Source organism: Macrobrachium nipponense, chromosome 8, assembly GCF_015104395.2.
Source record: "Macrobrachium nipponense isolate FS-2020 chromosome 8, ASM1510439v2, whole genome shotgun sequence".
NCBI classification, from domain to species: Eukaryota; Metazoa; Arthropoda; class Malacostraca; order Decapoda; family Palaemonidae; genus Macrobrachium; species Macrobrachium nipponense.
The window spans coordinates 72,128,479-72,142,806 of NC_087203.1; positions in this window are offsets into that span (position 1 = coordinate 72,128,479).

Below are 14,328 nucleotides of genomic sequence, written 5' to 3' on the forward strand. Positions count from 1 at the left end.
CATTTAAACTTTAAAAAAAGAAAAAGAAAAAAAAAGACATTCCTCTTTTGAGAATAAGTACATTTTTTTCTGGTGGTATCTTCAGCCTCTGTTATATCCTCACGTTCATTATACATTTCCCTCTCATGAGAATACATCGAAATGTGTTGCCAACTGAATGGCAACGCTAAATATCGCCTTACTCGGTGTGTCTTGGCTCCACCATGACGATGATTATCCACTTGGGCAAATCCTGACACAAATATAACTAGTAACCAATTCCTTATATAAATTTGTGTCAGTTTGATTTCTACTTCTTTGTACAGTCTTAATTCTTGTTTTGATTAATTATTCTTGACCATATTAGTTAATTTGTTTATACTGAAACACTATTACCATTGACAAAATTGACGATTAGCCTTTATACAGAGAGAGAGAGAGAGAGAGAGAGAGAGAGAGAGAGAGAGAGAGAGAGAGAAAAACAAACGAAATAAAAATGGAAATAATATATCAGTCAAGCATTAATAACCAAATCTCACTCCAGATATTAATCTGTTTCAGGGTGAATGCCTATACCTAAAAGGACCATCTAAATTTCCATGTCTAGCTACTATGCATAGCATATCAAACATATTGTTTGTACATATATATATAATATATATATATATATATATATATATATATATATATACGTGTGTGATGTATATATATATATATATATATATATATATATATATATATATAGTGTGTGTATATGTATGTGTATATATATATATGATTGTGTGTGTGTACAAGTTAATGATGACCTTACATCCAACTTTCTCTTCTTGGAAAATCTTTTTCCTTGCAAAAAATATTGTATAATACCATTTGGAAAGGGAATATGTAAAACATCGCACACAAAAACCAAATTATCTATTTGCGTCTCTCTGCATAACATCCCGCTCTTACATCAGATAGTCTAAATCCATTTAAGCCATTTGAATTTAAAGACAGTCTAAGGGGAATACCGATGTGGAGGAAGGGTCTATCTTCAAATTTAAACAACAGTTAGAACATTAGTCACTGCAGTTTCACGTTTCAGCAAGCACATTTAGCAAAGCATATCAAAGATTCACTTCTAGATCTATTATTTGAATTTAATTTGTAATGTGTGTGTGTGCGTGTGTGTGTGTGTGTTGTCGTGGGACATCATGGATGGAGGGGAGCATTGGAACACCAATTATCTAGGAGTTCATCGAAAGAAATAGCTAAAGTTACGTAAATCTAATCTTCATTGCAGAAAGTTGCCAAAAAACATTGTCCTTTTCAACCTGTGGGTTTCGTGCATCGGCGAGGAACACGCGCCAATAACTGAGCGCTCACGAGACGAAGCTTCCTGCTTGGCAAATTTATTGGTAAATTACGTAAAGTTGATTTATTTATGTGGTCGGTGTGTTTCAGCCTTCTTTGCCCTCCAGATGTTTGTGGATCCTTATCGCTCTGCAGCGTTGCGTCGTTAATTTGGGGAAAACACCGCGATAACGATTCTCTGACACCAGTTGAACTTGGCGACTCAGACACTTATGCTGCAAGATTTGGTGGTACCATAATGATAAAGTTTGATTTGGCTTCGCTCTTGAGAGAGGAGAGGACGGTGTGTCTAGGGCTCGTTCTTATCTCTCTGTCATTCCCCTGTTCGGTATTTTCTTGGACCACCGTTATCAAGGGTGCTTCAACTTGAAGGAAATGCTTCGTGAAGAGACCTAAGATTCTCTTGGTTTTAACCAGGCCATTTTGAGTTATTATTTTAATACTACAGGAAATTGCACAAAGATGCATAAAGAAAAATTCATAACGTTATGTAATTTACAAAGAAATGAATGAATAAGTATAAAGGAAACATTAATAAACTAAGGATCGTTTACTGCCTTCCTTTGGCTCCCAGCTGCACCCACTTTTTGGCTTTTTACATTACCCTCATTCCGCTTCCTTTCTTCATTCTTGCTTTCCAACCACTCCGGCTAGTTCATTTCCCTGTCCGAAGCGCTGAAGGGCTTTATAGCTGAATTTTCATAAATCACAAAAGCAAACACGAAACAAAGAATGAAAAATCAATAAAGATAAGTACATGTACGCCCCTGGTTCCTGAATAATCAAATGAAGCCACTCTTTCCAGCTTCACAGAACAGATCAGATGATTCTCTGTCATCACAGACACATTAACAAAATATAATATTCATTTCAGCGACAGAATCACGGAAGAACCGAGTCCTTTTAGGGGCCTTGTACTCTACCTTACCTTGAAGCGATCTCGACAGAATTTTCTTGTACGACAATCTCCTTTCTCTTTGCCTGAAGAGATGAAATTCAGGAAGATATAGTAAAGCTTATTGAATGAATAATCTTGTTTAAGGAATCACTCAAGCTTCAATACCACATAGGTTGCGACCGAGTTCAGGTCTTATTAATTTGTCTTGAAACATTTTAGATGTAATATCCATTTGTTATCTACAGGAAATTGTACACAGAAGAGAAAACCAGGTTTTATTTCTTTAACATAGTTTTAAAGGATCTGACGGGACTGTAGAAATTTAGCTAAACGTATTGTCTATTCACGATTTCAATTAAAAAAAGTAATTAAGACCAAATCTTCATAATATTATGGTATAAATCACCAATAGTATTCATATTTATTATGAACATGGCAACTATCCTACAGACTCGTCATATAATAGCAACTGTTTTCTCTCTCGTCATATAATAGTAGAATTCTACTTGTTGTCTCAAAAACATGCAAACAAGGAACACACACACACATACGCACTCACACATAAAAGATCGAGTACTAGTCGTTGCCCAAGTAACTTGCCAACAACAAAAAGAAGGAATATAGTCGATGGACCTTGAAACATAGCACTTAATGCTACTGCCCACAAATTCTTCATTTCATTGATTTTATGGCAACATTGTCGTAGAATGCAAAGTATTTCGTGGTACTAAATGATGCATTGACCCGCTGTGTATCCACCTTTGCAGCGTGTTCAGTACAATCCCCTTGGTGATGATCATAAAAGCACGAACAAAAGTCTGTAAATATCATAAAGACAAAAATGCCGCCTTTTCTTTCTCTTTATAATATTTACATTCTTTTATTTGTGTTTTCACGTTCATCCGCAAGGGGATTGCACTAAACAGGCCGCAAAGGTGGATGCATACGGGTTAATACCCGAACAGAGTAGGTGTCAGAAATCTAAGGAGATTTAATTTGAGTATGGGAATGTCACTGTCTTGATGTTTGTTTGGGTAACCCGGGCTTAAACCGCCACTTGTTTATATTTAACCCAAAGAAAATTGTAAATAGTTAATTTGAGCACTACTTTGCTATAAACAATGCTTAAAATAGCCAATCGGTTCTTAATTCCTCGTCATGCGATAGGCTAACATTAGATTTCTTGGAGTTATTTAGCCTTAATGTGCTGAATTTAACCAATGCCGATCAGCAGAAGTCACGTATTGGTTTATAAATAGTAACACTCATTCAGACTAAGTTTTGGGTAATGATTTGTAAGCAAATAACTCAGAGTACCTAACTTAGATTTAATATATCTTTCTCTTATTTTCTTCTTGGCTATCTGTTTCCTATACCTGTATTGCAGTATATATAGTCCCTTTTGATTTGCACCTGCTATCAAAATAAATTCCGCTTACCTCACCTGTCATCTATTTTGCTGTTATTCAAGCTGCTATTTTTTCACCTTTGTAGGTCTGTCATCAATCCCACCGACCATTGAAAACTCCTCACCATTGCCTCGTCTGTGTCTTTATTCAGAAGCAAAAGTTCATCCACTCTTTCTGCTTTTATGAAAGGTATTTTCTCATTTTCAAAGCAGTTTCATTCGTCGTTGTAGTACCTTCAGTAAAGAACCCAATTCTTCTTTTACCTGTATAGTACTTTTGTTTGACTTTCCATTCTGTATAACAATACAATAAAATGTGTCGTCGACACTTAGTTATTTGCTGTTAAAATATCGTTTTACCATTTTTTTTTCAAAAACACTAAGAGTGAAACTTTTTCTTCCCTTATTTCTTTTCCATATAATCTTTCAACAGTTTCATTCATTTTTTTCAAGTTGTCACGAAACATTCGAAAGTTCATTTCATGTCCATTCACTTTTACTAACCGAAATATGCCACTCATATCAGTTATATCAAGGTCGCCTACTATTGTATCCAAATCACCCAGCATAATACAACACCCTTTCACTTGATTGACATTAATAGCCAATACCCTCCAAAAATTTTAATTTCAAATCTCCTTAGACTTCAGTTGTAAACTCATATGGTCAATACTATTGTTCCTGCTTCCATTTTCAACCTCAAAAGGTAGATAAATAACAACGTTACTCTTGTACAAATGTGCATAGCCTTTCAAAACAAACACCTCAGCAGTTAGAAGAGTTCTTGCTTTTTTGCCTATCCGAATGTGACAAGATATTTGTTTTCCTGTCTCCAAACAAATCATCGAATATTTTTCTGCGAAGCGGTAGCCATGCACTTCTGAAATTCGTTGACATAATATTACAGCAGAACTTGAGGGTCTAGGATACAAAACCAATACCGTTGTCCCTTATTATAAGTTACCTTCTATCAAAGTTATGAAAATGCTGTTTTGTGTGTGTGTGTGTGTGTGTGTCACATGTTTGATGATCTGATTGTCTCTACATCAGATGAAACTAAGCTCTATGCGATTTAGGAAGAATTCCTTTTCCATTGGATTCGCACCATTTTTTTTATACCTCTGCTCTCGTGAATGGGAAGTTAGATGGAAGTGCTAATAATAATAATAATAATAATAATAATAATAATAATAATAATAATAATAATAATAATAATAATAATGGTAGCCCAACCTATGAAAGATTTTATAATAAAATTCCAGTTCTTAATTCATACTGAACACCCCTAAAACGGCATTTTTAAGGGGAAATTTTAATTCCTTGTCATTTTCTTTTCTTGTTTTCATCATAGCATGCTTGCCTCCTCGGCAACAGATCTGGAGAGAGAGAGAGAGAGAGAGAGAGAGAGAGAGAGAGAGAGAGAGACTTTTCCTCTCAAACTAGAATTTTCTTGGCCTGAATCAATACTGAGCATGTCACCTCAGTAACGCGACTGTGGAGAGAGAGAGAGAGAGAGAGAGAGAGAGAGAGAGAGAGAGAGAGAGAGAGAACTTTTCCTCTTGAACTAGAATTTTCTTGGTTTGTATCAATACTAAGCATGTCTCATTAGCAACGTAACTAGTGAGCAGAGACGAGAGAGAGAGAGAGAGAGAGAGAGAGAGAGAGAGAGAGAGTCTGCTTAAACTTGATCATACCGGATAAGCGTGACCCACTTTATTGGAAACTGATTAGGACATTCCGGTAACGTATCGGATGGATATTATTTACTGGTTGATTAATGTGTCTATTCCGTATAGTGTCTCTTATTCTAATCATCCATTTTTTCACAGTTGGTGATATTATGCAATGGAACGTAGAATTTGAATAATAATAATCATAATGAATAATCACCCCTCAGCCATCGGATGTGCATAAATCGAAAAATAATAATAATAATAATAATAATAATAATAATAATAATAATAATAATAATAATAATAATGGGCGTCATATCGTCTGTCTGTTATTTAATCACGGCTAAACGGTTTGACGGATTTAAACCAAACAAAAACTATTAGGTAGAGCTTTGATCGAGTATGGTTTCTAGCCTTATATGGCTATAACGAGACCATTGGTTTCCTAGGTATAATTTTTTTTCTATAAATTCATAAATACTTCCTCAAATAAAAGTTAAATCAGGATATCTGACGCATACTTTTGCAGCGGCCACATGGGACCTTAGTGACACCCATGCATGGGGGTTGCCAACATATTTGAGTATCCTATGGAGATGATCAGTTCCGAACATCTCAAAGCAAGCTCAACTTTGTGGTTTGAAATGTTGTTTACATCGAGCACTCATCCCTCTTTCAACTGCCATACGAGAAACAACAGTGAAATGTAAGGGAATTTGTGTTTTATAACGCATTGTGCATTGTGAGTTATTGATTTAATAAAACACTAAATAAGCGATGCTGACACACGTGTTCTATGCGTTTAATTTCCCACCATTGATGGGCAATTTTGATGATAATAATAATAATAATAATAATAATAATAATAATAATAATAATAATAATAATAATAATAATAATAATAATTCCTGAAATTACTTCCTATCCTTGAGATCAGGTGCTATTTATTTGAAAGATCGTTCGGTTTTGTACAGCTATTATTCATTCCCATTTCATGTGCTTACTAGATCATTAACACTTCTTTGACATGGCAACATTCAGTGGTGGGAAATACCATTCATCTCGTTAATTAGCCACTTGTGAATTTACTGAATTCTTGAAACGGGTTCAAGTTGTGACGTCGCTTCTACTTTGTTTCTTCGCCTAAATTTTGTAGAGCTGCCAAGCTCAATAGTAAAACATTATTCAAAGAAAAGAGAGAGAGAGAGAGAGAGAGAGAGAGAGAGAAGAGAGGACGTAATAAGACGTGAAGAGAAGCGGAGACAAAGAAAAGATAGCGAAAGTATAGTATCTGAAGATCACATGATTTTACCTTAAATTTTCGAACTTTTCCGAAATGCTTTAAAACAGCAGTCAAGGATCTGCATGAAGTACTACACCTTTTGTTGCCATATCGGTGTGTCTCGAATCTCGATTTAAGACTTTTATATCCTTCTCTATTGCTTTTTAGATATTTTCATCCAAAGAAGTTAGTTGAAACCAAGGATGTCTCAATTACACGGAAGAAAGAAAGGGTGGGGGAATTTCTCAGCATTCATTTTATTCCTTCCTAATTCACATAATTCACGAAATAAGATCCGTCGAATGACTCGGATATTAAAGATATTTCTTACGCCCAAAAAATTCATTCACAGAGAAACATATACAGATATGGTTACTCATTCCTCGGGAGCTTAGCAATGCAGGCGTGACATCAGGGATGAACAGATTCCCCATTGCCCAAGGCCTAGATCACTCTCGAGAAGTCTTTGACACGTTCTCATACCTTATGCCTAATTCATCCGTACCTTCAGATTTATGGTTTCCGTGGTAGCTTTCGCTGCGCTGAAATACTTGTTTTGTGGCTTGTAGATGTATATATATTTAATATATATATATCTATATATATATATATATATATATATATATATATATATATATATATATATATATATATATTATATATATATATATATATATATATATATAATATATATATATATATATATATACATGTATATACACACACACACATATATATGTATATATATATATATATATATATATATTATATATATATATATAATATATAAAAAACGATTGCATAAAAAAAAGTTCTGCAACAGTTCCTTACAGACGTGCTAGACAATGTGATACGACGGTAAACTTTCGCCGCATAGCAAAACGATCTAGAAAGGAAGTTGTGGAATGCCCAAGGTGAGGTCCTTCCTCTCCAGGTAATTCCGCGCAGGTTAATTAGGATTCTGTCCAGTCAGTCGGTCAGAAGGGGTTTTATCTTGTGAGTTGCCAGATTTCAGTATTTTTCGTCGAATATTTTATATTTTGCTTCGGGCTTTAGTGATAATGAACACATTTGAGCATGTAAAAAGGTCATTTCTATAATGCCATTTTTATTCATGTTCATAATTTTCTTACGTGGATTCAATTATAAGTTGGAAGGTTGGTTGTTATCACACGTTAAACATTCTCTCCGGGTTACCGTGTCCTGAATCATGACGATCTTTATTTTATAGTAACATTTCTATATATTTCTGGGGACTATTACTAAAACGCTGTTTAGATCATGGGTCTCATGGATAACTATAATGATCTAGTTATAGCTTTTTAAACCTGTGATTCATGGTTACTGAATAAGCATTAAAAATCTATAATTGCAGGAACCTATACCCAAATATTTATGACTTCTCAAGGGAATGGAATTCATAATGAAATCAGAAAGTGGTGAAAAAGTATAAAATCTAAGAAAAGTTAAGAACAAATCGTGATTGAAGTGAAGTAATTTAGAGTAATTCATGATACAGTTCAGAGAAATTGGGTTAATCCTAGACAAAATTCAAAGGAATTTAACTCTTGATGGAATTAAGAAAAATTGTAATAACTCTTGATGGAATCCAAATTTTATTTTCTTTGATTCCAAGAATTGAATGACTTATGATCAGGAAGAAGTCATTGAACTATGATGGAATCAATCCAAAAGCTTGGAATTCCAGAAGTTTTGATTAACTCTTGATGGAATTCAATTTTTTTATTAACTCCTAATGGAATTCAAGAAATTTTGATAACTCTTGATGGAATTCCAGAAGTTTCTATTAACTATTGATGGAATCCAAAATCCAAAAGCTTGTTATAACTCTTGATGGAATTCCAGAAATTTTTATTAACTCTTGATGGAGTAAAAAAAATCTTTTGATTAACTATTGATGGAATTGAAAAGAAATTATTAACTCTTGATAGAATTAATTTTTTTATAACTCTTGATAAAATTCAAAAAATTTTGATAAAACCTTAAAAAAACGTAAGAAACCGGTAGAACGTGTTGATAAGTCAAAGAAATATAAACTTTGGAAGAATGCAAAGGACTTAGATTTACTCCACCAGTCTGGGACATTGGATAAAACTTGAAGGAATGGAAGAAATTGAAATTACATTCAATGTAAGTTAAAGGAAACTCGATAAACCTTTAGAAGAATAGAAGGAAATAGAGTTACCCTTAAGACTACACTGGAATATCCCGTATCGTTTTTATTATTATTATTATTATTATTATTATTATTATTATTATTATTATTATTATTATTATTATTATTATTATTATTATTGTTTTGGATGAAGACCCTCTTTGAGGCAAGATTCGTTGAAGAAAATTGTCTTCTCAACTTGGCGTATCCACCTCTTCATTTCAGCAGATATCATACAACGCCGCTTCAGTTAGTAGATTTGTTTGGTTTACTGACTGATTTTACGTGTCGCTTTAGCTTCACTTTCTGAAATGTCAGAGCTTCTTGAACTATGGTTCTCTGTGTGTTTGGCTTTGTGATTAAAGATCAGGTTATAGTGCCGTTTCCTATACGCATTCTTTGATATTTTCCAGTTCCGGTGGATTCCAGCAAAGGTAAATAAATTCTTTCTATTCTTCCGAAGGTTTGCTCCTTTTCCTTGAATTCTCACTCGTTAATTCAATTCTCTTCCTTTTGTAAAGGTTTATCCAATTTCAATGGCATTATTATTATTATTATTATTATTATTATTATTATATTATTATTATTATTATTATTATTATTATTATTATTATTATTATTATTAACCAAACAAAAACTCCTTTAAGTTTTCTTTTTAAGATTGGAAAAGAGACCACAAAATTACAGTGTATAACGTGTTTACTTATAATTATTTACATTTTATTTTACTCAACACTGAGCACTTTCAGGCCCTATCTGTGGCCCGTTTTCAAGAGATGTGTAGGTTGTCAGCCTGGGTCAAGGCCTGCAGTCTTCTGGAACTTCTTGTTGAGCTGTCATTTATAAGATGTCTGTTCCGGTTTCCTTGAGAGTCGCTAATCTTGTCGCTCTGATATCCTGAGCTGATGGTCAATGGGATTAACCCTTGTGGTAAGTGAGTGGTCACCAATAGTCTGTTGAGCCTTGACCCAGGCTGACAACCTACACATCTCTTGAAAATGGGCCACAGATTGGGCCTGAAAGTAGTGTTGAGTAAAATAAAATGTAAATACTTATAAGTAAACACGTTATACATAGTAATTTTGTGGGTTTCTTTTTCATTATTATTATTGTTTTTTTTTTTTTTTTTTTTTTTTGTGCTCTATCACAGTCCTCCAATTCGACTGGTTGGTATTTATAGTGTGGTCCTGGGTTGCATCCTGCCTCCTGAGGAGTCCATCACTTTTTCTACTATGTGTGCCGTTTCTAGGATCACACTCTTCTGCATGAGTCCCTGGAGCTACTTCAGCCTCTAGTTTTTCTAGATTCCTTTTCAGGGATCTTGGATCGTGCCTAGTGCTCCTATGATTATGGGTACGATTTCCACTGGCATATCCCATATCCTTCTTATTTCTATTTTCAGATCTTGATACTTATCCATTTTTTCCCTCTCTTTCTCTTCAACTCCGGTGTCCCATGGTATTGCGACATCAATGAATGATACTTTTTCTTCTTGACTTTGTCAATCAACGTCACGTCTGGTCTGTTTGCACGTATCACCCTAATCCGTTCCTGATACCATAGTCCTAGAGGATCTTTGCCTGATCGTTTTCTATTCACTCCTTCAGGTTGGTGCTCGTACCACTTATTACTGCAAGGTAGTTGAGTTTTGTTTCTTGCACAGGCTCCAGTGGAGGGCTTTTGCCACTGGAACTCATGCCTCTTTTTGTAAACTGGTTCTGTGCAAGTCGCCGGGCATTGCACTTGCTATGTGGTTTTATGGTTTGCATTTTTCGTTAATTGCAACTTGCCTACATATGGGAGCGATGTTATTTCCCGTCTATCGTTTCTTTGAAACCATATCTGGGGTTCGTTAGGGCCTGGATTCTTGTGCCTCCGCTTGTTATCATTCCTTCCAGTTTTGCTTCTTTAGCTCTCCCCTCTGTAGCCATTACCAATTAATCAATCCGCTTTGGCTAGTTTCTTTAGTCTCGTCCTCATGTATTGTCCGGTGCATTGGTTTTGGCAGTTGCCAGTCCTCTGTTCTGTCTGTCTTTCTCCATGTCCTCTGTATATTTCTGGGTCTTCGTCTACTTTTTATTAAGTCCCTTTTTCCCTTCCTCATTGCATTGTTTAGCTCACTCGTTTCTTCACTTGGTTTTCAGGATATTGACCCCCAGTCGCTCTGTTTTCGAATGTTGACGCAGTCCCTCTATTACTTAGTAGTCCTCTCCTCCTTACCTTTCGTGTTGTGTATAGGTCATGTCAGCTCCGTCTTTGCTCTTGGGTGTAGGTGCTTTGTGGTATTGTCAATATGTTTTCCATGGTTTTCTGAATCTATGCTGTCGGAGTTTCCTTGCCTTCGTCCATTTCCACACTATTCCTGCGGGCTCGTTAATCTGATTATTTTATTATTATTAGTTCTTATTATTATTAAATTATTTATTCTTATTATTAATTATTTTATTATTATTTTACTTAGGTACGGGAGGAGGGCCCTTCTTTCAAACAAGCCCATTATTGAAAATTATATCGCTGCATACAGCTAACATTGATCTTTGTAATAGATCCGTCCTCCATTTTTCCTTATAACATTTTTTCCCTCTCTGCTACTGCAAACTGGCTGAGTAACGCTCCAAATATTAATTCATCAAGGATTTTGAGTAATTATTGTTTTTCCATCCTTATATTTGCCGTGACATAAATGGGAGAGGGACCGCAATAAAAAGAAATTCGAAAATGATTGTAAGTTGGTAATAAAATTTCTAAACTGAGTTTTTCCCTGTAATAATAACATTAATTAATAATAATAAAATAATAATTAATAATACTAATAATAAATTCTTGGGAGTAGACCCTCTTTTGTTAAACAAGTCTTGTTGAAAAGGCAATTGCTGCATCCAGCTCCATTAATTTTTGGATAGAGATGTCTTTCTATTTTCGTCCTTATTTTAGGATTTCTCAATGTTGCTGCAAACTGGCAAGCAAGCTTCGTGCCAAAAGGGATCGTCAAAATCCAGTGTAGTCCATCTTGAATGATGTTTATTACTGCTATATACATATATTACTGTTACAAGTTTCTGTCTCCTCTCTCTCTCTCTTCTCTCTCTCTGGACGTTTCGTATTAATAATAATTAATAATAATAAATAATAATAATAATAAAATAATAATAATAATAATAATAATAATAATAATAATAAGAAATTATTCTTATTATTATTATTTATTATTTATTTATTATTTCTTATTATTATTATTATAAAAAACTGGGGGTAATAAATTTTTTACCCTCTCCCCATTATGTAGCCTAAATATAAGGATGAAGCAAAAATGATCAAAATCGTTAATACATCATCAATCAAACCCAAGTATGCGGTTTTCCACACACTCCGGCAACACGGCCATCTGGTACGTTCTGGTCTGTCACCTGCTTCGAAGATGTCAATTGGATATGAGGGCGACTTCGTCAATCGTGACCAAGCCATTGATTTTAGGGCGGATCCTTAAAAAAAAGGAATCACAAAAAATGGAAATTAAAGGAAGGGAAAGTTACACAGTTGACTCGACCATTTTTGAACCTTTTCATTTTTTTTGTGTAGTGAAAAATGAAAATTCCCGTGAATCGCGATTTTTGTTAATGAGGAAATACCCGAGATTTTTTTTTACTGCATTTCGAGAAAATTCTGAGGAGCTCTTTCTATGGCATATGTTTACAAACGACAGTGACTCGGTATTTTTGTAATTATATTATTAAAAATATGCGGTTGTTCACCTTTGCAATATTTGAGTTTTTTTCTTTTCTTTATTTTTGGCATCGAGAAAATTATGATGTGCTCTTGTTATGGTACATGTATACGGATGTCAAAAAAATTGTCGTTTTGGCGAATTTTGAACATTCAATTGCAGATCTGAACTTCTTAAACTTCTATACACCTATGATTTCGTGGAGGGTGCTTTTCATACATTATTTGGTGGATTTCTTGCAATATAGGTACATTTTCTTATAATTAAAACTGATGGAGTGGAGCAAACCCCTCTCTTCAGGAGCAAAGGTCGTGCTTAGCATAAAGATCAGTTTTTAATCTGAAGTACGGAAAACTATAGGTAAACCCCATGCATGGCGGGGGCAAGAGAGGTCACCTCCAGAGATGATCTCAACCTCATTACCCTCAAAAGTTGCTAATTGAAGAAACGAAAAAAATATTTAGAATACAAAACGCTCAACTACCAAATACTATAACATACATTGATATATTACAGTAGCCATTTTACTGTGGACTACACATGCGTATTTAAGTCCACTGCTGCCTTGAAACAGGTTTGGTTTTTTAGTGTTCTGTTTCTCCCTCAGATCTTAAAACAACTACTAGAGGTTTAAAGGTGTGCAAATTGATATGTTGATCATTCGCCCTCCAATCATTAAACATACCAAATTGCAGCCCTCTAGGCTCTTTAGTTTTGATTGTATTTAAGGATTAAGTTAGACATGATCACGAGTCTGGGCGACCCTTTAATAGTGTACAACAAAAACGCCAGGGCATCACCGGAATGGGGCTGGGGACAGAATGTTTCATGGGCCCTAGGCTGGAAGAGGTTTCATACAGTTATTATACGGCTGTTACAATGTACCCATCCCCACCCCCCCGACCAAATCAACCAGCTCCTTAGGCGACACAAATACTTACGAAAAACTGGACGAAAAATCCCCTCCAGAACGTTCCCACAGAATTTTTTTTCGGAAAGTAAGATTAATTGGCCAAGACAAAAAAGAAGTAATTGAAAACTATTAGAAAAGGAAATTTAAAGTAATTAAATCCTAAATTACCACTACTTTTTGATGGTCTTCCCAAAACCTCACAAATACCCAATCTTCCGTTCAGACCCATCGTTTCATGCGCCGGAGCTTTCAATTACCAAAATTTCTAAATGGTTTAGCTCGGCCTCCTTTCTCCTTTTTTAGGCACTTTTTCTCCCAGTCCACTCCAAACCATTCGGAAGACTTTTGTTCACAAATTCAGAGAAGCCACATATACCAACTTCAAAACATTAAAACTTTTGTTAAGCCTTGACCGGTAGACTCCCTATTTACACAAAAGTACCAGTACAGGACGTTTTCTTCAGTTTTTAAGGGAAAAACAAATTTATCCCCCTATTCAGATCATTTCCCTTTGGCAACTTGCACAAAATAAATAAAGTAGGTTGAATTCTGTGCTAGTCTTAATAACTGTCTTTTCATTCGGGGAATCATTCTACAAGCAAAAATTCGGGGTGTAGTTATTGGGTAGTCCCCTTTAAGTCCTATTTTAGCCAATCTGTACAGTGGAATACTTTTGAAACCTACAGGTAATAAATGCAATAAAACCCCAAAAACCATTGCTGGTTGGATGAGATACGTGGCATGACAATATCTCAACATTTTGGGCTAATAAGTGGGGTAAAATTTTAATGAATTCCATCTCAAAAATTAAACGCAGTTAGTTGCCCCAGGCATCAAATTTTTAAAGTTGAATCGGGGAAACACAGACAAACAAAATTCCTTTTCTTGATGTTTTAATAATCATAGACACGAACAGAATACA